A 15,978-nucleotide genomic window follows, 5' to 3' on the forward strand; every position below is an offset into this window, starting at 1 on the left:
AGCTGCTGGCCAAAATATTTTACACACTTTATGTGGTGTTTAGTTGTATTAGTTTAGGTAAAATTATGTGGGACTTATAAATATCCCTGAAATGTGCCTGAAATGTACCAGGCACACACAGAGACGTGTAATGTCACCGCCTCAGGCTTATCAAAGCACATCACCTGTCTGAGTAACAGAATAACTTCTCGTGTACTCTCAAGCACAGTTTCAAGTTTTTATTTCATCAGTCTCTCTTATATTAGGATATCATGGTTTGAAATTGTTCACTACACTTGATAAAGATAGCTGCACAGCTGTTATAACATTAAAGTATTAGTTCAGAACAATTCACATTTAGAAAGATACCCATTTAAATTGTGAATGGAAACCACACAAACTGTCTATTTATGGATCCACTGTGTAAAAAAACAAAAAAAACAAATGCCTGTCTGCTCTGCAAACATGCCTCACTTGTGTTTTGTTCTATTTTTGACCCGATTTGACCCGACTGTCCTTGAAAAGGACAAGAAAACTGACAGTCTGTGGGTGTGTGCATGCATGCATATGTGCGTGTGTGTGCATGTGTGTGTATGTGTGGCAGTTGGACAGGGTGGGGTGTATGGCGTCACAAGTGCTCCAGTTTAGGAAAAGTGACACTTTGCCTTGAAAGACTCTTCGGGGCAGTTAGATAAGGAATTTAGTGGCTTTATCACAAATGCCACTATTTAATTTAAAAGGGTGAGGCACTTAGGATCTGGCACCGGTCTTTCAGTCTAGTGATAAATTTGCAAGAAAGTGGAAAAGATTGGAGCCTGAGAGCAGATTAGCAGGATACAAATATAGAAGTGACATTATAGTGGGTATTAGTCAGGTGCTCCTCTGAACAAGTGGCTGCTTCCTGATAGGCCTGAGAATGGGGCCTGACAGCAGGCGGTGGGGACGGTTTTCTGCGAAGGAATGAAAGTAGTAGCATAACAAGTTTAATCCCTTTTTAAAATATTTAGAATGCTTCAGTATGACAATATCAATCTCAAATCAGCTTTGATAGCATTGTGTAAAAAATGAGGCCATTGCATTGCAAATTGGTTAACTTGTTGTTTTGGTTTCTGTGTGATTATTCTGTTTGATCGTGGGTAAGAGTTGGCAGAAACATATAAGAGCCTCAGTCAAAACAGAAAAAGGACCCACACTGAACCGCTCTGTTGTTGTTCATTCAATGACAAGCATACAGACAACCAAATAATCCTGGAATGAACAGGATAATCACATTACCTGCTAATGTACTCAAGGCTAAAACTAAAAACTAAAAACCCTCTAAAACAGCTTATATCTTGCCTAGAATTGATAATATCTACATTTTTATTGCAAGATATCTGCTAGGTTATCTCAATCTAGCTAAGATTCTCGACAACAATATTTTCTGGTACACATAAATTACCACAGTCTCTGGTTGCATTAGGTGACATTAGGGACTGCATGTTTCATTAGCATTAGGCGAGACTCTCTGGTCTGTGCAGGCCAACTAAGTGGCAGGAGTCGCTCTTTACGGTGACGAGGAGTTGATCCCCGGCAGGCCTCCCACTCAGAAGCACAGCCAGTTGCACCTGGTTTGCTGGGTTTGTGGAGAAATGCTTCTTTACCACCTGGGGGCCTACTTCCCAATAATGTACAAGTCTCCACATACTCCAAGACAAACTTACAAGTCTGAAAGTACTGAAATTACAACCTTGTATATTTGACCCACCAAAAGTCCAAAGCTGCTCAAAACCCCAAGAGTTTACAATGAGTGCAAATTCTCCCAAAAAAGATTTGCTCTGTACAGTAAGCTCAGGTTACACACTTGAATATTTCTGTGTCCATCTTGTCTTCAATGCCTTAACGGTAGCACAGAGGTTTTATTCATGCTATTTTCAAGTGCAAAAGGATCATTTTGAATGCTACTCCTATTTATAGGAAAGCATCTGAAATGATTAACATTTTTTAAGCCCACAGTGCACACCCAGTCTTTTTTGTGTGGAGCCTTGCATTATAAACTGTATTTACACTCCTCTAGGCTTTCTGTGTTTATATGCTTGTCTTGTACCTCACGATATTTGATGTGAGACAGGGTATGAGCGCAAATGCGTGAAGAGTTCAAATGCATGAAGACTGCACACGTTTTCTGAAGGGGGTTTGTTAAAAAGCACTCCGGGAAAGAAGGTTAAATGAAGTGAGTGTGGAAAAGTGAGAGAAGGTACATTCACAAAGGAAGTTAGTTTTCAAAAAATATTGATTGTTCGGTATCTAATATTGGTGATGAATGTTTTTCGTTTTTCTTTTTCTGTAAGTGCACAACAGCAAGTTTCTCCATTCTTTTTATCTTTCCTCTCATTCTCTGCCAGTAAGGCAGAATGCCCCTCTGATCCCATAACATTTCTATTTAATTTCTAAACCTTTTTTCCCCCCATTTGCCCGCCTCCCCCATCTCGTCTTTTCCTTTCTTCCCTCCTTTTTCTTTTTGCAACAGTTGGTGTGTGTTCATCTTGGCAGCGCTCCATAGTCTGTTTGATGTGGTTTCCAGAAGTCCTGAACTGCAGTCCCTGGCCACTCTTTCTGTCATCGGTAGACCTGCTGTCTCTTTAGCCTCCATTGACTCCTTTTAACCTCCTCCTACCTTCCTCACATTGAAGCAGCTGCTTTCCTTCCCGTTGCACATTTCTGCATGGAAATGATCTGATTCCCATTATTTGGTAGTAAACTGGATTTTGCTGTGGGCTGCATACAAAAACATGCTCTAGCAAATGCATTCGAATACACCACACTGCTGACCATCTTCCGGGCTCTGTTCCAGGCTTTGAGGAACAATTAAAGAAAGCCACTATTTTTTTGTTGTAAATATAAATTAGGCTTTTTAAATCATGAGCCACCCAAGTCTTTGCACATTTTCCTTTCCAATAATATGTAAAACTAGATCAAAGTTAATCAGCTATGTTGAACCCATTTCAACCAGCGACCTCTACACATTGTAATTTGAGTGATAGAAGAAGCGGGGTGGGGGGAGCAAGATAGTTTCAAGAGGGCCTCGTAGAGGACAGTCAGTGACCCTATATGGGCGCCTTTCCTGCATATACCAGCACCTTTAAAGGAAAACTGATAGGCAGGTGAAATATCTGCCACTTACAGAAAAGAGGCAGGGACCAGGGAGGGCAGACAGGACAGAATGGATATGGATTGGGTCACAAGGCTGACGAGGCCTTCCTAAGGAAATGAATATTCCTTTGCAAAGTACACTTGGTGACACATAGGCCTAAGGACAAAACACAAGAGCAAAGGAAATCCATTCCTCACTTGTATTTGGCATACAAAAGCTTTGCTCCTTTGTTGTTCTCACTCAATTTATTATAAATGAGGATAATAAAAAATCATTCTTAAATCCCCACAAACTTCAGTGTGGATTTGAAAATGAAAAGCAATAATCAACCTTTTTCATGCTCTGAAGTGTGCATGTATCCGCTTTCACCCAACTGGCGGACATTCATATTATTATCGGGTGGACTTCCACTTTGTATCAGATGAAAGCGATGTGGTGGAGGCAGAGCTAAACGTGCCCAAGGGGCTGGAGTGAAACCGGTGTCTCATTTTCAGGGGCAAACAAACACATACAGAGAGCAGACATGGCTGTCACATCTCCCTTAGCTCCCCTGTCACCCCTGAGGGCAGTGGGCAGGGGCAACCTCTGTGCTGCGGTTGATGCCACAAAAGTCTACATGTGTTTGTGCAGGGATGAAAATACATGACCAGACATACACACATACACCTTTACAGTACACAAGCATATGCTGCGTCTGCTGTGGCTGCTGTGCCAACTTTATCAAATACAGAAAAAAACCTCTGTTGTTAAACCTAAACGTTCCTCTTGAGATCAAGAGATTTGACCTTCCCAGCTGAAAAGCAGCAGATTTAGTCCACAAACCTAGCTCCATTTTTAACTTTCTCAGATTGATCAGCGATTGCACTGGCGCCGAGCAGCTGTATAGCGTTACATCAGCGAGGAGGAGGTTTAGCGGTTTTCAATAGTATTTCAGGATATCCTTGCTGCTGCTGCTGCAGTTTTTGGCAGACTAACAGCTGCCACCAGCATTAGTGTATGAGCAGACACTTCTTAATGTTCCCCAGCCCTGGCCTCATGTGTCACATGGACTCCATCCAGCCTAACCCAGTTGTCGTCCGCATTGGCTGAATTGGTTGAAAGTAGTGTGAGACCAGCAATTTACAATATGCTGGAGACTATCCTTTCATTTTGGTTTAAGGTTAGTAACAATAATGTGACCAGTTCTGACGTTTTGGTGGCCTCTGTTTGCCCACAGAAGGCAAACACAGAAGAGACACCTTTCTAATTATGTACGATTTATTATCACAGATGAAAAGTGATTTATTGCTTTTTTTTAACACTCTCTGGACCAAAGGAAATTAGTTACGTAGCCCTGTTGCTCATAATTTGACAACACTGCCTTGAATTCACTGAGATGTAAAATTAATTCCTGCAGTTGTTTTCAATGGGACTTTCATGTTTGTCTTGCTCACTGTTAAAAATCTGAGAAAAATACAAATGATTGGGCTTGGCTCAGTAACTTCATTGTGCAGGGAAAAGAAAGCCAAACTGGACGGGGTTCAGTGGTTTTAGGCCTTTTGAGGGTTTGTGTGTCAGGATTTATGTATTTAATTACACACTCATTCTACTAATGTAAGTGGAGAAAAAAGGAAAACGGATAAAAAGCCCTGTCAAGCCTATAAGCTTGTAGTTTCCCTCTTACTGAAAGTTGGCCACCGCTGTTGTTTAGCTCCCCTTGAACAGGGCTAATACTTGTCTATTCCGATTAGGATTAGTATGTGTAGCATGGGCTCAGGGACCCGGGACTCGTAATCTAATAAATCAAGATAAAAAACTCTGAGATTGGTTTATAGAGGGCTCGGATTTACTATTGGCCATTTCAGAGAAACAGGGATTAACACAGCATTTGGTGCTGTAGCTGCACACCCCCAATTCTGTGCATGGAGAGAGAGAGAGGGAGACAGAGAGAGGGAGAGAGAGGCTGAGGAGGTGAGGGAGTGAAGGAGACTTCGAGGGAGGGAGTGGAAGAGAAGGGCTGACTAGGGCTTTCTATTGCCTAACAGACAGCAAGTTAAACTCACAGTGACAAGGTCAGGTTAGTCCTTGTACAAAAGGCTTTGTTCCATAGGCAGATTAAAGGTCTCTCTGACAGTTTTTACACTTTTGGATCATGTTGAACATGTTAGGAGTTAATCCTGTCTGTGGAAGGAGCCCTGTTGCCACACAGATGAGAGATAGATGCAGAGATCGGTGAGCCTACGATGGTCAGTACAAAGACTCACATACAAAAATAACATTTTCACACCACGATTATACCACTGTCCCACTGACCTTGTACAGTTAAGTTTACCATGCAGAATCTCCGAATCAGGGATGAGTTTGATGTCTCTTCACTGATAATGAAGCAGCTCCAGGCTGTTTTTTTTTTTTAGATGAAATGATAAGACTGTTGCTTTTCTGGTTTCAGGGCAAGTTGTTCATGTTCACAAACAATGACTTCATAACCCTTTTTTTGTGAGAAAAGTCTGCTCCATGAGGGACACAGCTAATGACCCTGATTATCACTCGTATAGTTCAACACAAACTATACATTCATCTTCAGTCTCAGCAGTGTCATCAGGTGTAGAGACAGTCACAAGTGATGCAGTATATTTCTTAACATGAAAGACTTTGAAAGGTACTTTACTTTTTGCTTTCTTTCTAAATGTTACACTTTTGGTATCCTTCCTCACATTTAAAGATAGCTGACTGTGTTTACAAATGTTGCTGTGATGTGTCAAATGCAATATTATGTGAAGGTACACAATATAACCTTCACACCATCACAATGTTACATGTTTCTCTTTGATTATGATATCTTAAGTAAGTAAAAGTCTTGCTTTTATACTAATATATTTGTCAAGGTTCATTATATTTTGCAATATCAAATAAAATGTCATTAATAAATGTTAATGATGGGACAGAGATTTTGTTCTCTTGTCTAGCAAAATGTCCAGGCTTAGATTTGAAAAGTTGCAGTATATGTATATTACAGGTAGTTACCTTTCTGGTACAGCTCCTTTTCTGCTAAGCATTTTTCTGAGAAACAGGACTAAAATATCCCCACCTGAAATATGAGCTCTTTCTATTTTTTCTCTGATGTCAGGCTTTCACATAAAGTTTTACATATCAAAAGTGGAATGTCCTTTCATCTGCTTGTTTGTCTTGTTAAGCAGTATCACACACAGGAAATTCTTTCTACATTCATTTATAAAGGTTGAAAAACCCTAGCAACATATCCCAGCTTGTGCAGAAGAGGCCTTTTCTTTCTTTCTGAGGGAACTGTTAGCAATATCACTGGGCAATTAGCAAGGAAACGAGAGAGAAATGGAGAAGCCAATTACTTCTGCGAGTTAGCTAAAGGCCATTTTAAACTGTGTGCCCATGACATAATAATGTTTATGGTAAATATTATAGTTGGAGACAGTGAGTGCATGGCGTGAGAGGCAAGGAAAAAAAAGGCATCAATCTCAGATCCAGAATAATTTATTAAGATCTGAGATGCGGCAATTACGTGGAAAGGACCAAAAAGAAAAAAAAACGAAGAAGCCAACTCTCCAGGAACCGCATACATGATTGCAATCTTGATTAAATCCCCCTGGATCTAATGAGTTGATTTTCTGCTGTTAATATTGCATTGGCTGATGATGGATTCGTTAAGATAATGGAACGAAGCTAAAATATAAATGACTCCCTGTCAAGGAGCAGATTTTCGTCATTTTCCGTCTGACACCTCCGCCGTGGGGATTTGGCGAGGCCTTTTTGTGTTTAGAACCATCAGGATCTGGAATACTAATTGCTCGTGTGTGGACGCTTCTAATGCCTCTCCTCCCCTCTGCACCCCCCACCCCTCCCTATCGTCTTGGTAAATATCTCCTCCACATCTCTACACAGAAACAAAGAGACGGGAGCAGCTTTCTTTCTTTGATTCTGGTGAAAGTATCTCTGCCATTTTACTATGGTAGAACATCTTAGAACAATTTTTACACAGCAAAACTGATTTTTTGGCATGTTTGACACCCCCAGTCAAGCTGTCAAATCAGAGACGAATTTTTTAAAGCAGCAGTATATGATACAAAAACTGCCAACAAAAAGAAAACATGTAAGCAAAAGGCCTCTCTTATCGACCTATGCCTCTGAGATAAATTAATAATGTGGTCTCCCCTTTGTTGCAGAGCAGCTGAGCGGGTTTCTCTCTCTTTAAATGGTCTGTCACTGAGGTCAACTGGAGGAGTAAAATGTCCGATGCACAGAGTATTGATCCCATATCACACATGAGCCACAACACTACATGTATAATTTGGCAGGAACATGATGCAAAAAGCATTTGTAATAATCCAGAGCTGCACTGTAATGTGAATATACTGAGATAACACGCTGCCATCAGAATCAGCTGGGCAGCGTGCCGTTAATCAAAAAGGAAGCATGTTTAAGGCAACACAATTTTTAATGATTTATAAAACATGCAGAGGCAAGCTACAGAGTTTTCCAGTTAACTCATAATAAAAGTTTGGCAATGATGATATGAATTAAAACTGCAGTTTGGGCATCTGGGAAAATCACACACTATCTTGATGCATACAGTTACATACGTTTAGTCTGGTGTAACCTACAGTATCTTCCAAACTTTTTTCTGCCATTGTTCACCATTGTTGTCAAGTTTCACGCTTTCCCTGATCCTTCCTTTGTGGCGATTATGATATTGTTCTTTCTCCTGTGTGATATTATTGGGGAACCCGCCTGATTGGGTCATCCCCGAGAGCCCTTTCTTCTGCGTGTCACTTTTTGTATCCTTTAACATGGTTTTACTAAAAAGTCTTTTTTAATCAATCAAGAAGCAGGCAGAAAATAGGCTTTGTCATGGCTTGGCCTGGGGTCGTGTGATGCCTGCTCTGCCTGGTGACAGGTCTTCAAAAGGGATAAAAAGGAATATTTTTGGGGGAAAATGGGGGTTTCCATGGCACTGGCACTTGTTGCACATGGATCACTATTCTTTGGTTCTGCATGAGACTGAGGTTTCAAAGGGCTGGACAACAAAAATTAGGCAAGGAGGGGATGGCGGGACTGTGGAGGTAGCTGCCCTCAAGCCCCCAACTCTGTCCTCTCCTGGGGGACAGAAAGAATAGGAGCCAGAATTGACAGCATAAAAAGGGGCCTACTAGGTGCTGTCAAATATGCATGAGTAAATGGTCAGTTTCTCACTCTGCAGTGTGTTCACAAAGTCAGGCCAAAACACAGACTACAAGCAACAAAGCGTACATACCTGTTTAGAGATAAGTGTATTCTTATTGCTGCTTGATTAGAGGCTGTTTCATGTAGAATGAGGTCACATAAACTTGTGAGGTTCTAAGTTTGTGTGTGGGATAGGAAACCAGGAAACTCAGACAATAGATTGGAAGTCATTACGGTGGAAATGGTTATTATTTTAAACTGTTCTGTTCAGTTGAGTGCCTGTTTGTGTCTTCCTGTTATTTAAATTTGTCATAACTGAGACACTACGGTGTGTTGTATCAGCTTTAAATTTGAAAGAACTTTACAGTATGTGTGTCTGGTTTGCATGTTTATCACATTAACATATGCATGCATGCATGCAGCCATATATTTCACACATGAACGGTTTTAAGCTATTTTCATTTTTGTAAAACTGTTGTTCATAGCGATTACCTTTGTGCTCCACACTGAATTTCTCTGACAATTACGCATTCTCCTGTCTCGGGGAAGTGCCATTGTGAGGTCAAGGTTTTTGCATGTCAGGACTCCTTTAAGCAATTTGCAATAATTTCCATAGTGTCATCAGTGCCACCTTCAATAACAACAACAAGGTTACACACATGTGTTGCACTATAAACTCATGCAATCAGAGCTGAACGTGTTTCAGTGTTGGAGGGCTTTAACCTGTTCACACTTGGATAAAGGAGGTCAAAAGCTGCAGAAGCACATTTAGCTGCAGGCACTAATTTGAGAATTTAAGCTCAAGAAAGGGGTTGCATATCCCTCTCATGCTATAATGACAGCTGGTAATATTGAAATTTTAAAATGTAGTGATGGGTGGAGCTGCATGTTATTATAACTTCTGTGTATGTGTGCATTTATTTATTTATTTAGTTCTTTCAGGTTCTCGACAATGTGCTGCCAGCCTGTTTAAAAGGTTGAGGCAGTCGGGATATGTTCCTTGATGGGATTTTATCATGCTAGGCATGCTCTGTTTCCTGATGAATATATTAAAATTATTACTGTGCAAACAGAGTTTCTAATTACTGACCTGCTTGCCATTGTACTGTGCGTTCTGTATGCCCCCCTTCTTCTCCATGCCTTGTTTATTTATCTGCACCAGTGAATACAGAATAGTCTATGCAATGTCATTTCCATCCACATGAAAATGATTTTGAAAATGCCAATCTTGCCTATTATACAGTGTAATTACTTGTCTGCTTCTTGATTTTATCATATCTTCAGCCAGTGGGAAGATACTTGGAGAGGCTAAACATCTTTGCAGCGCTTGTCAGCTGATGATTTGCAGGAGGGGGGGGGAAATCCCCCAGTTTGCAAACGAAAGTGCTATCTGCCACTTGTACAAAGTCGATGATTGTAGTTTATTGAGGAGTTTACAGGGCTTCCTTTTGGATCCACACATTGTGTCTTATAAAGGTATATGCTGTCATGTCATACCTGATTATGTAAGGGAGGGGTTACTTAAACAGTACTGAACTTTTGGGGACAGCTAATTATAAGTCTCTGCACAGAAAACTTGGCATCAGCCCTGTTGATTATAATAAATCTTTGAGAGGCTCATGGAATACGTTTTTCAAACCCACACTGAACAAAAACATTTTGAAGAAGGTATGTGAAATATGGGCAGATGAAACGACCTTAATGCATTCTTATGTTATGAATTAACATTTGAGCAGTTAACAACTTTCACTCAGCAGGTTTTTCAACTTAGAAAGCCAAAAACATTATTTTCAAGTTCATTTCCATCACTGCTGCACGTCTGACATGTCACGCAACTGTTCCTTTTGAGTAGGTGCTTACATGTGTGCATGATAAGTGTCACTGGAGCATCTGCACTACATCATGGAAAAGGGCAACCCTGTTGTTTACTTGTCTGCCTGCAATGTTGCACAGGGGGTTGATCAGGGGAGTTGATAGGAGCTGCAATTTAAAAAGAGGACACTGCAGCTCTGAACAAAAACAATTAAAGGAAAATGAAAGACGGCCCCCAAGGGTTAAAAATAGAAAATTATCAACATGCATGCTGGAATCCACTACACTCTACCCCCCAGAACACCTCCCTCACCAGCACCCCCCCCACCCACCTCCCTCAAACTTACTGGGCCTGCATTGTTATGTATGATCAGATCTGCCAGTTCTTCCTCTAAGCTCCTTGTCACATTTTGACTTAATGAAGTGCAACTTAGAAGGGAATTGGGTTCATCATGCTAGTCGCACGATGCTCCCTTGTTGTAGCAAACAGGAGTGGCATGGGACCAAAGCGCTACAGCGCGAGTCGTTATCATTCCGGTCAGTCTGTTTAACACAAAATTAAACAAAGAACTAATTAGTGCCTCATGAATTAATAACTGCACTGTTGCCGAGAAGAAGTTAGGTTGCTGAGGGGAGATATAAAATAAGTAGGAAGATCAGGTTAGAATTATTATTACTTTTTCGGGGATGCATGGGCTCTCAAGGTTAGGAAACTTTTGAGAGGATTTAAGAGTGACTCAACTGGTTCTGCCAAAGTCAGTTTTTGTCCTGAAGTAACTCTGTGTCTGGGATAATGGATGTCACATAAGACACAGCACTTTTCTGTATGTGAGAGAAAGACAGCTGGCTCTAATCTTACTTTCTTTATATTTTAGCCATGTTTTCGGTTTATAGTATGAATAAGGAACCAGCACTATGTACTCTGCCCCATTACCTGCTTTCACCCTTCAGTTATGTTCTTATCTCAGCATTGTTTGATCACAACATTTTCTTTCCTGTCATGTAATTTTTTTCCACTCAACTTTTACGGGAAAGTGTTTTGCATGATTTTTTTTTTTCAAGTCCAAGCTACGTTGAGTAATATCAGCTTCCTGCTCAGAAGCAGGAAGCTGATATTATTATTATTATTATTTCCACCTAAATCTGATTTTAGGTAAGTAAATTTCTGTATTACTAATAAATTGGGGAAATACACACAGACATACCACGCCCATTCCAAAACAGTCTGGAAAACTGTTTATCTGAAACTGTTTATCATTTACCTGAAAAACATACATGAAACACAATAGGATGATTTGCTAATCTTTTTTGATATACTCTGACTTGAAAACAGTACAAAGATAATATAGTTCACGTTTTACCTCATCAACTTCATGGATTTTGTAAGTATGTGTTTATTCTGAGTTTGTTGCTAACAACACATTTCAGACACGTTGGGACAGGAGCTAACAAGACACTGGGAAAGTGTCTTTTGGAATTGTACTCTTTAGCCATATTCACAAATGCACTGCTTCTCTGAATTTCTCCGGACGTTACTTGGACTAGCTGTATGTGTGAAATGACCGAAACAGTTGAGCCAAGCATTAACCCGATTTTAGCAGCTACCAAGTACAAGTCAGTCAGTAAGTCTGTTTAATGTCTGCTTGAGCCAGCGTGTGAATAGAGCAGATCACTGTCTGCAGCGAGCCTGTGGGTGTACTGATGACATTGCACCAAGCTGTAATTGCTTCATACTCTTTTCTGCTTGCCTGTATATTATTTTTCACTCTTTTGTCCAAATATATTCAGTATTGATATAATACAAAAACAGTTATCATTATGAATGAGTCCTCCTTTTGCTGCACGCTCTACCTTAGCGCCACCCCTCATCTCCTGTTGTGTCCTACACATAAGAAAATGGCTTATAACTGCTCCCCACGCTTCAATGGGCTTTACTAACTGCTGTTTCCCTGTTGCCCTTCCCCTCAGTCACCAAGCGCTTTCCCCTCAACTATGATATGGAGCCTGAGTATTTGTACACTCTAATACTGTATATCAAAAGGACAGGAGTGAACAAAAGTACACATTTCCCTTTTGCATCATCTGGAAGCTTGTTATGCTATGTCAGCCACTGTAGATGAGATGAGTTGGGTGAATGTATGGATTTCTCAAGAACATGTATGTGTATTCACACCGGAATAATCAGGTTTTTAATGTTTTTCCTTTGCTCTCGTTCTCAGATGAAGTGAGCTCTGTATGGAGTGACTCCCCAGGAAGAGAAAACGAGGTAGGACAAATCCCCAACATGACTGATTACTGTCCCCACCATCTCCCCTGTTCATATCTACAACAATATCAGGCATCTTCATTAATCCCCATGGATCAATGTGTCTGGGGGTTGTAAAAATTGACAAATGACTTATTAGAATCCCACCGTTTTATTTTCCAACTGATTAACTCACAGCAATGTCGTACACTATACAGGCGCACTGATGTATCTGTTTTCCAAAGAGGGCTCTCTCTCTCCCTCTGTCTCTCTTTCTCTCTGTCTGTCTGTCCCCCTCCTCTCACTCTCTCTCACTCACTATGGGGGATCTATAGAGTATAACATGCATTCGTAACACTGTGCAACAGAAGCCTCGCCAGGCTGCAGAACTTTGACATGTAAGAAATACCATTTTATTAGTCTTCAGAGCTGTTGATCAGTTGTGCAAAAACACATGAATGAACACAGAACAACCCAAATGACCAGCTTTTCACCAGCAGTAATAAAAAAATGTATTTTAACGGCAATATATCTCATACGTGTGCCAGCCTGTATGTCATATTCTATTATCCGTCTTGTTACGCTGCTCTGTTAATTATAATTTGATATTCTTTTTTGCCTGCTTTATGTCTAGATGTGGTTGTGACAACATCCCACATTGTCATCTTGACAAAATAATATAATTTTTCCACTATATGGCATTTATTGCTGTAACAGACATTAGACACAGACATCTAAGTACAGATGACATCCACCAAATTAACAAGAGTATAAAACCTTTTGTTGCTGATAAAAAATCTGCCTCTGTACAATTTGACTCTCGAGAGGACGCTAATGACTTGTGACTTGGAAGAAACTGGGTTGCTTTTTTTTTTCTCTCTCCCTGAGATGAAACCTTCTGTGCTAATGATGTTAGCTGGTATGAGCACAATGCTGATGTGGGAGTCTGTCATGAGGATGCATACAGCAGCCCTTGCCCCTGGCCTCCTAGTCAAGAGGGATCTAAACATTCAGAAGTGACACCGTGGGCTGTCTCATGTCAAACCAGAGACCCTCACTATCACTGGGGGGTAGCATGGCTGTGAATTGAGGCAGAGGGCTACACCACAGTCCTTTGTTTCTGGTGGTGTCAGTCACACACCAGCGAGAAGACACACTCCTTGCATCAATCAGAGCCCCTGATAGATGCCCAGTGTACCTCCCTACAACATGATGATGACACTATCCACAGATTTCCACATAGATACAAGAACTAACAGCAGCTGCAGATCAGATTCTGTGCAGCCACATTTCCTCCCATAAGATCTCCTCACAGTGGGGAGCATGCATGGACACACACACAAAGGCATTTTTGAACAGGTTGATATGGACGGCCTGTGAAACATAGTTAAGTATGAGTCAACTGTAGTGTAGACTACACAGAATAACTTAACTCTCCTCTTGTCTAACCACATAACAACAACATAACTGAGCACAGTTAGTTTAATTGGCTTTTGATATATGTTAATGTTACTAATCATAAAGGCCAACTGGCACTAACACTAACACGGGGCTGGCATGACACCCCCCCCACCACACGCACACACACACACACACCCCACACCCCACCCCCTGCTTTTGGCTCCCACAGACTAGAGAAAACTCCCAGAGCGGAGTCCCTCTCTTAGACAGTGGGAAGAAAATTAAACTGCCAAATTTGTTTTCATTGGTTCCAGGGACAGTCTCAGGGGGCTTCAAGGCTTTTAATTGAGCTCACTGAGCAGAAATTTGTAGGGCTGCTTACCAACAACAAATTTACTTCTCTTTGGTCACAGTGAAAGATCAGGCAGATTTTTAAGTAGCAAAGTGATGCTTTGCTGAAAATTAGAGCACATGTTTTGTGGTTTAGCTCTGTTAAGGTTCTTTCTTACTTGTAGTTCTTTACGGAAGAGAAGAAAATTGGTTTGGATAATGATTTATAATTGAAATTCAGCATCACTTTGTTTAGTGTCTTGTTGGCTTTTCAGGGTTTGTGTGTAGGAGGGCAATGATTGTCTAATAAACAGGAGTTCATTCAGTCATGGATAAAGGTAAATAAAGCCCGCAGTTCGCCGTAGGAAAGATAATTTGTCTCACTGAGAAAAAAGAGCAACAACTCATGAAACTCAATTTAGTGTTATTGTGTCGCTCAGTATAGTATGATCACAAAGTCGTCTTCTCATTTTCTGCACTTTTCTCTCTCCTACACGTTTTGTCCTTTAAATTTTTCCAGTGTGTCAAAACAAGCAAAGGCTACATGGAAACGGCAGCCCTGTGTAAATATTTATGATGTAACATCTCCATGTGAATAGACTTTCCTCCCAATCCATCCATCATTACGGGCATATCGTGAAAGCCCACCTCCCGGTGGTGGCTCAGGGCCTTAGGAAGCTCAGACAGGAGCGGCGTGTCCCCCTCTCATTCAAAGTATTTGTTTTTCTTTTGACTGTGGGCTGCCCAGCTGTGAGGGCATTTCATGTGTCAGCCCCTCTGTTTTCATTCACGGCTGACTTCAAAGCCCATTTTAGTCCATTGTTTCTGTGACGTGGCTGCTGGACCCGAAAATGCCCAAACAGAAAAATGTGATGTAGGTCAAATTACAGCAGTTGTGTTCCTGAAAAAAGTGGAATTCTTACGGTCAAAACATAAAGCCCTGGTTACCGCCTAACCCTAGCTTTTGTACTTGCTGTCCCCATACCTCTTTATTTGTTCATAGTGGAGCTGAATGGAAGTTGAAAAATGTAGAATAAAAAGGCTGCAGTTCAGTGTGCTTGGCAGAAAATCAGTGTTTAAGTATGATCCTATCTTTGTAGCGTTTTTTTTTTTTTCTCATTTATAACTCTCGGGAAAAATATGCCAAATAGCTTACTTGCTAAAGATCTGTTATAAATTATATTAAGTTGGAGACTGTACTGAGGCTCTGTATGTTGAGGTTATTTACAAGTCTGAATGAGACTTAAGGACATGCACAGTATCTGTTAAGACCTGTGCAGCATGAACAATTCTTTAACTTGTGCAATGGTTTCAAATGTGAAACATGTCTTCATTTGGTACAAACAAAGTGGAATGAGGGACCTGCTGCATTTTTTTTTTCAAGTTCGACAGTCTTTAAGAATGTGAAGGTGCAGTAGATTTATGAGGTTGTGTGTTTGCAGAAGTAGGTAAGTCTACTGCCTTACCTAAGTGGATTACAAGGTTTTAGGCTTTTCTCCTTGCACAACTTATCGGCAGAAAATAGGCGTTGCAGACGTTAGCAAAATATTGCCACCCAGACTCTCATAATATTATCATTAGCCACGGAGGATTGCTGAAATGTGATTAATACATCACCATTTTGACAGACTGAGCCTGAAAAGGTAATATGGATTATTACAATGGTTGTAGAGCTCAATACCGCCATCCAAGTTTATCCATTTATCTGCAATGATGAGACTCCTTTGTGTTGTATAGCATTGTAACATCTATCTAAATAACAAAAGATATCACTCCCATGCACAATTGTCGTGCTGTTAATATTCAGCCAATGCAACAATGCACATGGGAATGAAGTGCGAGACTAAACTTGACTTGGAACGAAGGAAAAGTCCATAGAACATTATGAGAATTATGAATCGATGTT

At 40.7% G+C, this 15,978-nt stretch overlaps 1 protein-coding gene across 3 annotated transcripts in view; it reads left to right on the plus strand.

Moving 5' to 3' along the window:
* casz1 (castor zinc finger 1) overlaps positions 1-15,978 on the plus strand; it is a 169,757-nt gene that overhangs the window by 63,025 nt on the left and 90,754 nt on the right. For all 3 annotated transcript variants that reach the window (XM_046397585.1, XM_046397588.1, XM_046397587.1), the window contains one exon: positions 12,316-12,362. The gene's annotated coding sequence lies outside the window, so the exon portion shown is untranslated. The remainder of the gene's footprint in view (positions 1-12,315; positions 12,363-15,978) is intronic.

Source organism: Scatophagus argus, chromosome 8 (genome assembly GCF_020382885.2).
Source record: "Scatophagus argus isolate fScaArg1 chromosome 8, fScaArg1.pri, whole genome shotgun sequence".
Taxonomy (NCBI): domain Eukaryota; kingdom Metazoa; phylum Chordata; class Actinopteri; family Scatophagidae; genus Scatophagus; species Scatophagus argus.